At 45.3% G+C, this 16,167-nt stretch overlaps 1 protein-coding gene across 4 annotated transcripts in view; it reads left to right on the plus strand.

Annotated features, from left to right (window-relative positions):
• The window catches only part of LOC105838545 (homeobox protein SIX3), a 51,142-nt gene that overhangs the window by 28,905 nt on the left and 6,070 nt on the right, over positions 1-16,167 (plus strand). The window lies entirely within an intron of this gene.

A 16,167-nucleotide genomic window follows, 5' to 3' on the forward strand; every position in this document is an offset into this window, starting at 1 on the left:
TTCGCTCTCCTTTCACGCGCGCGCGCACACACACGCACACGGTGGATGTGGATATCATCGTGCGTGAGCAGCACGAGCGTTTTTCCCCCCCCCGGTTCCCCGACGTCCGTGTATTCGCGCGAGTCCACCTATCGAAAACGCGTGCAAAAAAGCTGCAACGACTGGCTGCGCCGGTCGTCGTCGCGGCACGTGAAATCTGCATGTAATCCCGCTATACCCGGCGTGTTTCGCAGGTACCCCGAGGATCCCGCGCGATGGGACGCGAAGATTAATTTCGAAACTTCCACCTATTCATCATTCGCGGATATCACTTGACCCTCTCGGGTACGAACTTTTTGTTCGCCGTCATTAAAACGGTTTCCGGGATATGAGTCTCGGTAAGAGACTTGTTTTTTCTTTTTGTTTCGCGAAAGAGAATTCAGGAACAAAAGAACGAACAAAATATCTTCACCTGCTTAGTTAAAACCGGCAAACGTATACAAATATATGGAAGTACAAAGAACGCGAATGCGCTGATAATTGCGAAATAATTCGCGCTTGATAATATATCGTTTTAAATTATTGCTAAATTGCAACATTAATTATTTAGATTGAGTAGATAATTATTCTTTATTATATACCGTTTAACTTGCTGCTTTGTAACGAGCATTGTGCATGCTCCGTCCTGCGAGCGGTATGAAACTTCACGACAGTGTTAACATCGTTGCTACTCTGTGCGGATCTCGTTGAAGCTAACGATATCGCGCGCGCGCGCGCACGCGCGCGCACGTGTAACAGTGTCGGCTCGTTGCCTTAACAAGGGCTTGGTCATTATCAAAGCTGTAATTAGTTGCCCGTCGTTTGCGCCATGTTCGCCTTAAACGCAATATCGCAGCTTCTTGCCGCCTCCTTTCACCCTGCTCTTTCCTAGACACCGCTGCACGCCAGGAATCGATAGACGAGCTGCGCGCTGTTTCGTACGCAGCTCTAGACGATCCGTTATGACACCGCGCCGTTGTGCCGTTATATCGCAATATAAGAGCACCGCGGTAAACTATAAACGTATAGAACAAAAATTGAAAGAAGGTAGCGCAATAAGAGCGAGCGAGTTATGCGACCCTTAACAGAGTTTCCTTGGAACGCAAGTCCGACATTTTCCTGGGGGAGGGGGAGGGTGCGTAATAAGTTTTCAAACGGTGCCTAAGCGAATTTTATGCTATGCGTTGATCGAATTAACAGGCCGGATATTGATTCGAAAAATTCAATGAGAGAGAATACGGCTATTTCTTTGAACAAATTTACTTATACGAAATAACTCCGCATTTCTGTCCGTATGTAGAAATTTTAACAAATTTGAGATTTTTTTTTGTTCTTTGATAAAAATTTGCGAAAAATTGAGAAAATTATCGTTCAAAATCGTACTTGAAAAAAAAAAAATATTATCGTTCATCTGGATTTAAACGTTACGACAAGGAAAATTCGAGTTTCTCTTCTTGAAACACATCTTCGTCGGCAGGGACCGATGCAGCTTATTAAATTTGACACTTCAAGAACTCGGAACATTGAAAAGGGGCTGAGCAATATCAGGCAGAATATATATCCGGCATTACTGGAGCCGAAGCAACCGCTCCCGCGGACGCAGGATATTCCACTGCCTCCGGGGACCAGGGATTCGTTAATTTCGCTTCGGACACACGCATACGAGTGCCGGCGTGAATGTTCGCGCCACAGAATCGCCGAAGCGTCGTTAATTCCCACGAGAGATGCAATCGACAAATCTCTTGTAATTTCCTCGGAGAATGATACGCGAGTACAATAGCGGACTACACAACTATACGTTAGAGACTAGAAATTGTCCAGAAATCCAGAACAATTTTTTTTTATTCTCTCTATGCTGCAAAAACTAATAGTATTAAAATTCTTGTGCCTTAATAATTTTTGTACCTTATGAATTTTACATTTCTGAAAACACCTGACGCAAGCGGCTGCTCGAAATACAGAAAGCGCTATTGCGTATGGCAAACAGCACCCCGAGGACAGCTAGATCCAGGGAAAAATAGTCGCAGGTCTCTCTTTCTCTCCTTCGGTCAGGGAAATTCAGGCGAATCTAATTCGACGTGGTTCCATGATCGTTTAACGGAGGGATATAAGAGGAGTTTCCGGGCCGAAGGCGACCGGGCCAGAGCGCTCTCGAAGAAGCGTTCTCGAGATCGGTTAAAATTGGAAAGGTCCTCGCGTGGGTCAATTCATTGTTGAAGAGGCTATTCTTGACGCGAAATTGCCTGAAATTGGTTTACACGCGCACGGGCGGCACGTCAGAAATTGATTCGCCTCCTCCCCCCCCCCCCGCGCGTCCATCCTACGGGATTCCGAATGCGTTTAATTTTTCTTCCCGGCTGCGTTTATTCCCAACGGCCCGGCCAACGACTCGTCCTTCTGTTATCACGAACGAAGCGCGCGTCCTTTGCTGTATTTTTTTTCCCCCCAGAACTTTTTAAGACTTGCGATTTTGTATTACGTATCTTGTAATTTATTTTGCGAAAAAATAGAAAGCATCTCTCTTTTTCTTTTATTCCCAAGAGTTTCGACATTAAGTGGGATCAATCTTTTTTTTTAACACAGAAGCGTATATTTCCTTATTACAGAATTTATTAGATTATCTCTTTAACGTGTTTATTGTTTTATTAAAAAAAAATAACGGAACAAAAAAGAGAAATAAATACAGTCGTTAACTTAAAAAAAAAATTGTTTGGAAGGAAACGCGTCCTTTCTGCAAACCAACAGAAAAGGAAGGAAATCAGCAAAGCCCGCCAAGATCTTTGGGGTGACTGATAATGCCCTTAACTCGCCGACCGTTGAAAACGCGTCTTCCTGCTTGCTCCGATCGAATTATCACGAAGAATGAAAAAAATTAATAAAATGAATCAACAACCGGCGCCGAAGGGCGCGCGTCGCGTCGTCGGGCAAAAATTAGCTAAACGGATTTTTGCCCGACGAAGCCGCTCGATTTCCACGGCTCGATTCTGCACCTCTCGCCCTGATGAATCTAATTTCGCGTTGAGATAACGTTTAAGCCTTCACAATTCCATGAGATTTCCACGCGCAAAAAATACCGGCAAATTAAATTTTTATGTATATACAATATAACGTAATCATACTTCATTTCGAATAAGATAAAAAAATTTTTATACATATTTTAATGTTGACAATTCCGTATTCTTTTTATTTCTTGTATCTATAAATTCCTCTGTCTATAATTATAAAGTAATTTCCATAAAATCTCATACATAAAAATATTTCATATAAAAAAACATTGATGTCGCGATTGAGAAATAGTCGAAGCAAGAAAGAAAATGAGAGAGAAAGGGAGACGAAGTCGGGAAGTCGGGGATCGACTCGCAGCTATATACCGCGTAGTCGCGTTATTAGCCGCGATAATTAACGTCCCACCTCTCGGTCTCTCCTCCTTCCCTCTCCTCCTCTCGCCGGCGCAATCGTTAGCCTCTAACAACCTGGAATTTCGGTCTCGCCACGTAGATTATAGCGACAATTAGCGCGGGGTACACCGTGACGAGATTTCTGACATATTCTTCCCCCATTCCCCCTGGTCGTGCCCTCACGCGTCCGATACCGGGGGATAGAAGGACGAGGAGGAGACGACGGTAGAACCGGATGAATGTAGGGGGACCTGACAGGCCTCCATATCGAAAACTGGTAGAGTGTATAACGAGGAAGCGAGACGATCCTGTGCGCGCGGCAAAAACATCGCGAAATACTGCGGCGTGCCTCTTAATTGCTTAATCAGACGTAGTAAATCTTATGACATAGGTATTTACGCGTGATACGATATAATATAGAGGTTTCTTTTTATTTTCTCTTGCACTGTCTTCTGGTGCCACATCTACATGCCCAGTTTCTCTTCGCTCGACTGCACTATTAAGGATTATCAAATTATCTCTCCCTCTCTCTCTCTCTCTCGGGCTGCGAGCCAACAGACGCACGTCTTTCTTATTCTTGATCACGCAAAGGTAATAAACTACCGGTGATTATCGCATTTTCCATCAATTACATTATACATTATAAGTGTGTATATATATATATTTGTGATCTCATTTGCAGATATTTGTGTAATTTGCGATTAAGGCGTCTAGTAGAATTGATATTTTAATGATATGATAATTACATCTTACTCATTTCAAAACATGTTTCATATACGTTCTGACGCATAGATGGAGATTTTCCATCGCGATCGTTGGAAAACGAGTCGATTAGATATGAGATCGCTCGATCGCGACGGGCAAGACTCTTACCTCTCACTACGGAGCGTGGAATTGTGGATTTTCTTTTGTTCCGGACCCAGCGCTAAAGACTAATCTTTCGACCTCGGTAACACGACGCTCGTTTGTGGTCTCGTTAAGGGAACACCCGGTATATCAAGGGATAACCGTAACCGGTGATGTAATGCAACACCGCGGGTCCTCCTGATCCTGATCCCCGAATGAGATGGTATCTCCGTAGTTCTGTACACGTTGCATATATGTGTGTACTGTCCGTAGCGCACGCATGTATTATGTATAGTTAGGTCAAGTGATCAAGTGATAACATGTCTTACTTTTAAGACGATGCGCGAAGACTTGTACACGAAGGGAATTTTCTCATAAGAATTACCCTTAAAATCTTGGTAATTCCGAGACAACGTGAACCTCGAAGAATTTTACTATATTTTTAACAAAGTTTACTGAAATTTTAATAAAATTTGGCAAAGTTTTAGTAAATTTTACTATACTTCTAACAAAGTTTACGAAAACTTTGTCATATTTTATTAAAATTTTAGTAAATTTTGTTAAAAGTATAGTGAAATTCTTCGAGGTTCACGTTGTCTCATAATTACCACAATTTTAAGGGTAATTTTTAAGAAAAAATTCTTTCCGCGTGTACATTCGGTTCTTCGCTTTACGTGACTTTCACAGAAATAAATTATTTCTGAAAAAGACATAGTAGGGTGAGGTGCGGAATTTTTACTGTATTATTTTTTTTTTTTACAAACAAGATTTTAATATAAAGAACATTCATTTCACGCAAAATGCTAGATCAAACATTTATTCTTTTTCCGGATTTCGTGTTTAAAAATGCACGCGTTATCAATCTGTCATTCCGCAGTTATTACACAATATGGATAATGCTGCGGCAAAAATTGATGTAATGAATTTTTAAATTAAACAGACTTCACAAACTTTTTGTCGAATCGTCCATCCGGCAAAAGCGTTCGTTCGCGCGGATAAAATTTGAAAAACAATTTCGCTCACGGCTCGTCCACGAAATACGCGACGGCGTGTCGCGTTATCGACGTCCGCGTTACAATTTTTACATTTGAATTTCGACAATGACGATACCAATGCCCCGGGCTATGAAAGCGTTACCCCTATCGCGCGCAATGATATCCCCCTAGTCGGTCACTGGTGCATGAAACAGTTAAGCATCGACAATGTAAGCCAATCAAGGGGTGGGTATATAAGGGGTGTATCAGAGAACGGGCCGTGGTAATCACCCGGAATTGCGTTAAATTTAAATTTTTACTCCTGCGCCCCCGGGGCCTGGCATCTTGGTCTTTTGAACCTTGCCGGTTCGCTAAAGAAGATGTATCCAGGAGATGCGCCGAAAGACATTTTTAAATCTCTATCTCTCGTAGTGAATCCGTGTTATTGAGTCAAATAATATAAGCGCGCCTAACAATTAAAAATATTGTACAATATCGTACTAATAATAATGGAATTCTAGTGATTTTCAATCAACTTGTCATTCGTTTAAAAAATCAAATCGGACAGGCTACTGTTTGCAAAAATTTGACGTTTCCAATATTTTATGTGTGCAATTACGCTTTCGGTCTGCGGAGATAAAATAGAAGAACATCGCGCATTAAAACTTTAAAGAGCCCGACTTGAGCCACGACAATTCTCCGTTTAGAATCACTTCTGCAACGTACCCCAAGGCACAAGCACCGGTTAGATTCCCTTTAGAGTGGCTTGGCAAGCCCCACGGGGGTCTCGAGAATATTACGGAACAACAAAATAATAACGTGTGCGGGAGGGAGAGGGGGAGGGCGGACAACAGAAGGGACGGGGATGTAGGGCCAAAGGCGAAGGGAGGAGGGCGCGAGTCTAGGGCGCAGCCAGCCAAACACACACGACGACTAAAAGGCTTACGGGGTAATTTGCGACGGCTTAAGGCCAGGCCAATCTGATCCATCCTGCGTATACACGTGAAATCTTATACTACCCCGACCGCGGCGTATACGATGTTCTTCGTGCCGGAGGAGACAAAAAGGCAAGCGGAAGAGATAGACGATGGGAGGCGAGGGAGATGGAAAAAGTCGCGCGGATAGAAAAGAAGAGAAACGAACGGGACGATGGGGGAAAGGGGGAAGGAGGAGGTAGAAACTCTTTGAAAAACGATACACAACGGCAACACCCAATAGGGCCTCCCGCGCTTTCCGTCCCTTTCCCTTTCCCCTCGATCGTCCTTCCTCGCGATCACGATAGGGTCCCCCTCTCCCTTCCCCCGTGGCTCATGATCGAGAGCTCGCGATGAACACGAGCCGCGCGCTTCACGGGCTGTCGCGCAGAATTTGGACGGCAAATTTTTTCCCTGAATATGGTTAATTGAGCGTGCGCGGTGCAAGCGAGAGGTTACCGCAGGTTGCCTCCTCTTTTTGCACCCGCGGATCTCCTTCGCCGTCGTATCTCTCTATAATCTCCCTTTCTTTCTCTCTCCCTCTCTCTCTTTCGTTCAACACATGATGCGTATACCCGTGAAAGAGTTGTAACGTGCAGTTTATTAACTGGGCCAACAACTTTTCGCCTGCAGAGGAGTCCTTTTCATCAATCTTTTATATTTTATTGTCAAGGACGATTAGTGACTGTCATTTGTATATTTCTTTCTTTCAGAGTTATTTCTCGAATTACTTTGTACTCCTTACGGTTCAGAAAGATTTACAATACCAATCAACAATTATACTTTTAAACACCACAGAGGAATTGCGAAATCTTCATTTACTTTGCGCAGCTTTAAGTATATTATACTAATATATATTTCCTTTCTTTTAAATAATTAGTTCTAGTCGTAAAACGCAATCCTAAATCCGCCACCTTTGGTAACTCGCGAGCTGCTTTTTACGCTACGGCTTCCTATCCGCTTTTTATCCGCGCGGGAGAACGGGCTATTCATTCTGGCCGCAGAATTTTCGTTCCGCCGGACGAAATAAACGTCTCGCGGTAATTCGCAACGCCGCCGTTGAACGAGATCGCTGACGGAGACGAAATGCACGGCGAGCACGGAAGGGAGAAACCGCCACGGTGAGAAGAAGGCGAAGAAGAAAGACAGGGCATATTTCAGGAGCGAAACTTAATTTGCCCCGAAGTGTGCCACGGGACTCGAATCGATTCGAGGGCCCTCGAACCTCGGGAGAGGTCTCTAAGCGACGGCGCGTGCCTCAATCGGATGCCATTGAGGTTCCTCTCCTCTCCTCTCGTCATGCGATAATTGAGAGGCATCGATTGTGTAGCGGGCTCTTTCGATCTCGTCCTGTTTCCCCGAGTCTCGCGAACAGTTGGAATTCGTTCCGCCGACGACCACCTACAAAGTGGCTTCTTCGAAATTCTCCCGGGGGTGTGTAAAACCCCGCTTCGCGACTGCGGAACATAAATTCTGGAAAGCACGATTGTGTTGAAAATCGTCACGCATTATATATATATATCTGTAAAACTCGATAGATTCTCTCTGTTTAATAAATTCAAAAGTGCCCACGGGGAAGCGCGTTAAAGGTAAAGGGAAGGATGAGAGTCCACGGCGAAGGGAACGTATTTTAAGACGGGGAACGTATTCGTCTTCATTGTTTCTCCCGGCACTTCTTCAAGAACCTTCCATTTCCGCGTCAATCTGCCGTGAAAAGCAAGTAGATGAACATCGTAAGTTCCTCTTACTTTCTCTCCCTCCCTTTCTATCTTTCTCTCTCTCTCTCTCTCTCTCTCTCTCTCTCTGATTCCATCTACCGCGTCACCTCGCCTGACAAAAAGAACCCTACGCACACGTTTAGGATACGTTAAGAGGCCCTTCACGGTGTTTGCCGGCAAACACCCTTCGTTCTAGCGTTGCCTCGATGGCGCCCCTGCTACCTACCTCATGAGACGAGGCATTCCCGTGTCCCTACCGCTCTCGCATACAAACGGAGTCTGATTACATATTAATTATTTACCGAGCGATTTCTGATGTACGTACCGACCTCCGTCTCCTCCGGAGCGGGTCATTAAATTAAATGAAACGCCGAATTCCCGCACACCGTGTCCCCGTGAACATTCACGCGCGACGCACTCTAATTCCAACGGCAAACTCGAGCGAAATACAACGTGCGCGAGACGCATTGCTTCCTTGACACCGAGAAAGTATACGGATACAAACGTGCTTTTAAATCCTCACGCCATCATCGAGGATGCATCATTCCTGAATTATGAAGGTCCCTTCTTTGAAAAACTCGAACAAAACCACTATAGATGTATCGTATACGTTTCCATAAGCGGGGATATTATTCTTCCGAACGGGAAAAAACATCTCGCTCATAGAAATCTCACAATTCTGTTAATGTCTTCTGTTCCTTTTTGCACGATGCTCCGTTAAATGCCATCGTCTATGTTTTCTTTAATCAACTGTGAAATACTTGAGAAAATAAACCGCTCGATGCATCGCCGCATTATGTAAGATTCACAGAAGCGGACAAAAACAAGATCCGCAATCGGTATAAAGTCTACAAAACATGCCCTCGCAGTCTTAAAAGCGCTCTAGGTAGATCGATCAGATACTTACGAATCATTAACTCGATTTACCATCGTCCGAACAGGATGTTCGAGGTGAAACACGTCTCCAAGTTTTCCTCCCGTCTATCTTACAACCGCGAGGGGGGTGGGGATAATCTGCCGTAAAGATAATTTTTCTCGAAAGGACCGGGACTGATGTCTTTCTGTCGACTGTCAAAAATGGATATGTGCACTCGTATACATGCCCGACTGAGACAACGAGATTAGTGCACAGTCCTCATGGTGAATACCCGGGTGAGGATTTAATTTTCGGAGATTTTTCCCACGGAGAATACCCAGGGAACCGGGTACCTCGTACGAATGCTTGGGCAAACACTCGACATGTCTACGCTCCCGTAGGAAAATGTTTGTCGTCGTCTCTCTAGTCAACGAGCGCGTTCCTCGAGTGGAAAAAAGACGGGGCGATGTCTATTCCGCTAATGCGACACGGCTACCATCCCGAGGCTTCGTATAATGGTGAATTTAAAAATCGATACAACCGTAATACCCTATGTCACATCGAAATTCAAACCGTACCTTACTAAAGCTCCTCGCATTTCGAAATCTACATTTGTATCTTTATGACAATCGATTCACGAACTTTCATCATTTTTTTTAAATTCATACCTTTTAATGAAATCTCAAATGCTCATGCTGAGACTCCCTGAGAAAATCTAATCAATAACTGCTAGACAAATGGTTAACTATAAAATTAATGTGATAATTATCGTGCTATCATCATCATGCACACGCAAATGGACATAAACGCTGTAATTGAATGATATTCAATTTAATATATGTACAAATTAATGACGTAAGTCATGACCGATAATTACGTTGCGATAATTAATTATACATCAAATGATAGCGTATCGTAAATTATATTCATATTACCTGACTTACGCCAGATAATTAAGCACAATGCAAGTGAGTCAAGGTAACGTCAGGGCAACGGGATATATAATTTCGAATGCAAATGCTGCACGGATACGTGCGCTTTGTGATTACGTACAAGCAGCGCGATCGCAAAAAAAAAATCATGCCATATCTTAATGATCGAGCGACAAACAAAGCTAATTTTGACTGGGCTCTCGTTTTCCAGAAGACGTGTGGTCGTAAAACGTAGTTTCCCATCCGCGCGGTTTCCCATCCCGAGCAAAACGAGAAATTCGCCGGAGAAGGGAACGCGCGACGTCCATTCGATCGCGATGGGGACACGAGAGGAGGCACGGCGCGCGGGTATCGGTTTTCGGTCGGTGCATTGCGCACTTAAAAATCTTCACAAATATATACCGTGGCCCCCGTATACCCGGGGGCTGGCTGGGCGACGGCGGAACAAGTGAGGTCGCCACGTCAGTGGATACTCTTTGTTCGCGGGCAAACATTTGCCCGGTCTCTAAGAGTTCCCGAGACACAGGCAGGGCGACACAGAAGGACAGAAAGGATCCGGCCTGTCAACCCGGGAACCGGGCTAGAAAATGCAAACCGCAAATGCATCCTCCTCTTCCTCTTCCATGCCCCCGGTCGCCATGTTGCTTGCGGCGGTGAGACGACTCCCGATGTTGGCCCGGATAAAAATGTTGCAAATCATGGGCTACCTGTCCGTAATGCCGCCTCGCTCATCGCGCTGCCACTCGAACGTCTCCGGCGTAATGCGCGAGCGGGCCCTCTTCCTTTGTCTCGAGTATGTTATCCGCCTAATGTAACCTCCGTGAGGTGAGAGAGGCCCCAGATAGAGTTGCAAACGCACGAATGCGCCCGCCGCCTTTATGCCGACCTTCGTTGAGAACGGCGATAATAACATTTCGTGTTTGTTACCATAGTGCAAAATGAGGTCCCTGGCAATTAGTCTTATTATGCGCGATTTACGAGAAGGCATAACAAATTTCTTTCAAAAATTCTTTCGGCATCATTTTCACGCAACGCAATTATCCTCTTTAGAAATGCAAGAGAAGGGATAAATGAGAAGGAATTATTTCAAGTCACCCTGCGCAATTTTATCTGCGCGAGTCAATTATTTTATCTCAATCATAGTATCATTTAGCCGAACACTAATTTATATGATTTTCTCAAACATAAAATTTGTTAATCAAAATTTTCCTTTACCACCCTATCTTCACTTACGCTGTTTACTCGCTTTACGATTCTAAATGGAACGCGCCAGAACGCATTGCACTTTTCTCCAGAGACATATAAGCGAGGGGAGCAAGAGCGAGAGCGAGAGGGCTTGCGATAGCGAGAAAAGAATTGAGCATCGGGTTCCGAGTCGAGCAAGAGGGCCCGTATCGTTTTAACGTCTCTATTAGCGGCTATTAAAAATGAGCTAGCGTCGAAAAAAACAAGTTGAGAAACGAGGGTGAAATTGTGATGCGGGGAGGACGGAGGGAGCGGGAAAGCGCAGGCATAGCGAATGAGAAAGAGAGAGAGAGAGAAAGAGCGACACGGGGGGGGGGGGGTTGGGAGGGGGTATATGCAGTAACCTCCCTTAAAATCGCGGGGTCTCTGTTCACATGCCGTCTCTTCCTCGTACCGGTATCCAGTTACCTTTTGTAGAAGACGCTTCGCATGGCTCAGATTCTCGAACGATATGTACTCCATTGTACGCACCGGGTATTTAGCATCGGCACGGGGTTGGTCCGAATGAAGGGTCCGAACGGGAGGAGGGGGAGGAGGGGGGAAATAGCGGGGAGAGAGGTGGCCTCGTACCACGCACCAAAATCCACGGTGTCCCCTGACACCGGGGTAGATTCTGTTAAAATGATATCCCTCGTCAGCCTCGCGCAACTCTCAAGACAGATCCGCTCGCGATATCGGAATGAAATCGATCATTCTTTTTATGTTTCATAAAAAAAGGAGAGAGGGAGGAGGGAGAGAGAGCGAAACGACACTGTAGAAACTCGTTCGCGAAGGATTGAGTTGATTTATTCGACGACGTCGCGATTTCAACTCAAAAAGTCGAGCAAGACGAATATAATACACGCCCGTAGCCAGCCGGTTCAGCTAATTATAATATTCCCGCCACAGCTTTTCTATTATGTCACGAAACCACTTCAGAGGTTCAATAATTGACGTAGATACGGTAGGTGTGATTAATTATTAAATACATAGTATATGTTTACATTGGTTATATTCACGAAGAACGAGTTATAAGTACCATTTTGCGTGGCAATTCTCAATCCTCTAAAAACATTCAGCGAGCGAGGCTGGCGGAGTTGAATTTGCGCGTTTATGTTGCGCGCGCGAGACGATTGAAACAAGAAATCCACGGCGACAGCGCGACGGGCAATTTCTCAGCGTAATTCCGAATAATTCGAATAAAGCCGGACACTTGTCTCCCCGGGACCCGGGACAAAAGCCGCGCACCTTTCACCGCGTGTTTCTCGATCGGGGATCAATGGAGGCTACCCAACGGCCGGCTACGCACGACCATCTTGCGCGTAATTACAGTAGCTTCCGTCACGGTTTGAGCCCTGGTCATCGTCCCCGTGCATAATACTTTATAATATACGGCGGGATTCCAAAAGTGACTCGTCATGCGGCATAAATACTTTAACGGCGGCGGTGCACCGTCGTTCTCCCCCTCCCCCCTCCCCTCCCGTCCGTCGCCGCTGCACCTGATACTTTCCCCCGGCACGCTGATGAATTTCTTTTTTAATCACCGCCGCGTCTCGCGCCGAAAGTACAACGTCACCTGTTGGCCTTTGCCATCGCGCGGCTCTTTCGGCGCTGTGCGATTCGCCACGCGAATCCGCGCGCGCGCGCGCGCGCTCGCACCGGCGCGCACGAGCAACGCGCGTAAATGCATAACGAAGTGCATACGAAATCGTGCATACGAGTTTTTAGTGCACGCGGAAGGAGAACGAGCGCGGGGAGGCGAGGCAGGTTCACGCCGCGCGAATCTTCTCTTTTACACGAATAAGTGTTTAAGCAAAAATTTGAGAGGAGAAATATTATAAGAGAAAATACATATATGAAATATCATCTGCTTTTAGCTTTACTTCTATCCGAGTAAGGAGACATTTTGTTCGTTATTCTCGTCTAATATTAGAACTGTCTTAATTTTTGCATCGTTTCATAAACGAGATTATCAACGCTAAGACAATGTGCAAAAAGTCTATTTACTGTCGGGATGGTAATTATAATGATGCGCGCTTCATTAATCTTTTTCCGAGCATCGATGGGCGGAAAATTTAATGTTCGTCGCCGAGAAGAGAGGCGGACTGGCATAATTCGATCGTAAATTATTCTACAACTGGCTCCCCGATGGATCCGCGCTTAATCCCTTATTAGCGTTGATAGAAATATTTAAAAGATATTACGAAGATGTGTAAATTCATAAGTAATAGCTCTGCGGAACAAGAATTACGAGCATGCTGATTTAATGGATTAAAGGCACACGGATGATCGGATTAAGCGACGATTGAATACAATATTTAATCGCTTCAACTATTATAATTGAAGAGTGAGAATCAAATACCAGCTAAATGTCAAAGATGGTATTCCGAGTTATAATAGAAAAATATATCGAATTTATCATCTGCACGGGTATCATCGTCCTTCCATGCATTTAATATCCCAAGGCTATTTGATATTTCAGTATTTTAATTCACCAGTTTTTTCTCTTTGTAGCTCAGATATCATATCTATTACTTGGCTAAAAAGTGTTTGAATCTACTGATTATTTCAATTTGATATAAGATATAATTGGAGCAAAGAAGTCACGTTTTTGACGAGGGTAATGTTGTTGTCGGCAGACAGATATCGAAACCATTCGATTTGTCATCTATTAAAATTAATACGAAACGCGACGCTGCACGGTACAACGAAATTTAAACCGCGGAGGCTTTAATGCCTCTTTTATGCGCGCCGAAAAAATTGACACCCGAATCCCCGCGCTTTAATGCCACGACATTAAGACGATCTCAATGGAGACGATCGCCGTGGAATATCGTGTGGGACGGGACGGAAGGCCCCTGGGCACATAATAAGTGCCGCCTCGTGCGGGTATCTCGTGAAAGAGCGAAGATAAAGGCCAGCGGTTCAGGAGCATAATTAAAACGCGTCGGATGTCTCGCGTATAGAGGCGAGCGACGAGGAGAAAGGCGATGGCGTGGGTGAAAGAAGGAAGGATGAGAGAGAGAGAGAAAAAAGCGAAACTTACAAAAGTGTAAAAATTGCAGTCGCGTTAACGAAGCGGCAAATGAGCGAGTGAAATTCAAGTGTTTGGAAAAAAAAAATAGACCGTTCGCGCGCTCTAAAAGTTGCAGGCTCGCGAAAAATCAGGAAGGGTGCAAGTGCATATGTAAAATATATATATATATATGTATACGATCGCAGAACAGATATATCAGATAACAAACGAGAGATAAGTGAAACGGAGAATTGAAAGCACACGTAATAAAACGGAACTCGATTCCCGCCCGTGATAGCGGATCTTGAATCACGTGTTAATAGCCGCACTTGTCTTTTGTACCATGACCGTGCTCGCGCAAAATCAAAATCGAACGGCGCGCGTATTCATGGTCGGTTATTTCATTATTCACGAGTATAATTCAAGCCACGATCAAGTCCCGATTGCGTTGGCAAGAACATGACGCTATTTCATCTGATTAACACATCGCGTACTTTTTAGCTCTTCAGCCGCGGTAACCCGGCTACGTACGATCAGAGATTATTTCAACACCACCGTCGGAAGGATTCGCCTCTGCGCCGACGTGTCATATTAATCTATCTGAGTACGCCATTAGGCGCGATGAAAAGGGAGCTTGCATGAATATTCACGTAAAACGCAAGACGTATTTTCGTGGTGTTAATTAAATAACCTTTAAGCGAAAGCGTATTTCGAGCGTGATAAGGCTCGTAAAAAACGTCATTAATTTCCCCCCTCCCCTCATCTTTTTTTTACCGCCGCGTAGATCTCTTCTCGGCACAAGAAGGGTAGTTGCAGAATTTATTTTAAAGAACATACAAGCAGCAGTTTTAATCAAAATATTATACTAAAACACTTAACTTCATGCAATAACACCGCGATAATCTTATTATCTCTCCCGGCGGAATTAAAAATTGTAGATATTGCGAATAAGATCGATCTGCATCGCGAACGTGTTTTCTCGGAGACGAGTGATTCGTCTCGAGGTTACCGTTCGTCGCAATCGGGTTTTTTCCCCGATCACGCGCGCGAGAGAGAGAGAGAGAGGGAGAAAGAGGGAGAGAGAGAGAGAGGGCGAACAATCCGACGTTTCCGCCTCTCGAGGAGGCGTTACCGTGGTAACAGTACGGGTCCGACTCGAGACTCGATTAGCAAAGAAAATACGAGAGGATCTCGGAAGCCCCGCTACAGGATCGATCTGCGGCCGAGAGGCTTTTAAGACGACCGCGACGCCTCATTGTCTTTAGCAGAATAGCGAACGACTCTCGCGCGCGCTCTTCATCCTTGTATTTCCAAGCAGGGATGGTTTCCTTTCTCCTTTCCCCTCCCCCCCTCATCCGAACGCCTCGCAATCGCGAGTCAATAGGCGATAAACACGATCGTCCGCTTCCGAAACAACGGGCTTTCTCGACGACGTTTATCGAGTCGATTTCGTTTCCCGCTACTTCCAGCCCCCCCCCCCCCTCGACCTCGAGGTTCGAGTTCCATTCGCAGAAAATCCACGATCGATTCGGGCGATCTGCGATTTTCGATAAGATCGATTCCCAAGATTGCGATCGCGCGCGATCTCGTGAGAGGTTCGCAACGACTTAATTCCAATCCGATCCGGAGATATATCGGGACAATCTCTAATTGCCGCTCGAAGGCGCGGCCATGTTTCTTTTTTCCCTTTCAGAGCCGGTGGCGTAAGATCGGCTTAATACCTTTTCTGTCCCGAGGATACACCTCGGCTACCCCAACACACACGGTCATTCGTCATTTCGCGCGCGTGTGAAGTTTTACCGTGTTTTTCCCGTATCTATACGTGATCTGCCGAGTAATGAGGTGGATCCCCTTTATGCGAGAGCCCGTCGTCGGGAGATCGTCGTTACTCTCCCGTGAATCCTCGGCCGCCTCCACCTGGGAAGGATGAGCGCGCTCATTAATTACGGCCGCGCTCTCCGCGCGGCGATGACTGGAAACAAAGTGTTTTCAGTACCGCGCATATCTACCACGTCCGCAACCTGCATACGTGCCACCTAAAGCGGGGAACGAATTAAAATTCCCATCGCGACCACACGCGCCTTCTACCCCTCGCATCCCGGAAAGCTAACCGATCTAGACTTTATGCAGCCGACGATTCTTTCTTTTTCTGTCCATTTAAAAAAGGATCTAATTACACTGAGAGAAAAAAGTAAAAGTATTGAGAACCAA

This window comes from Monomorium pharaonis, chromosome 10 (assembly GCF_013373865.1).
Source record: "Monomorium pharaonis isolate MP-MQ-018 chromosome 10, ASM1337386v2, whole genome shotgun sequence".
In the NCBI taxonomy this organism is placed as follows: domain Eukaryota; kingdom Metazoa; phylum Arthropoda; class Insecta; order Hymenoptera; family Formicidae; genus Monomorium; species Monomorium pharaonis.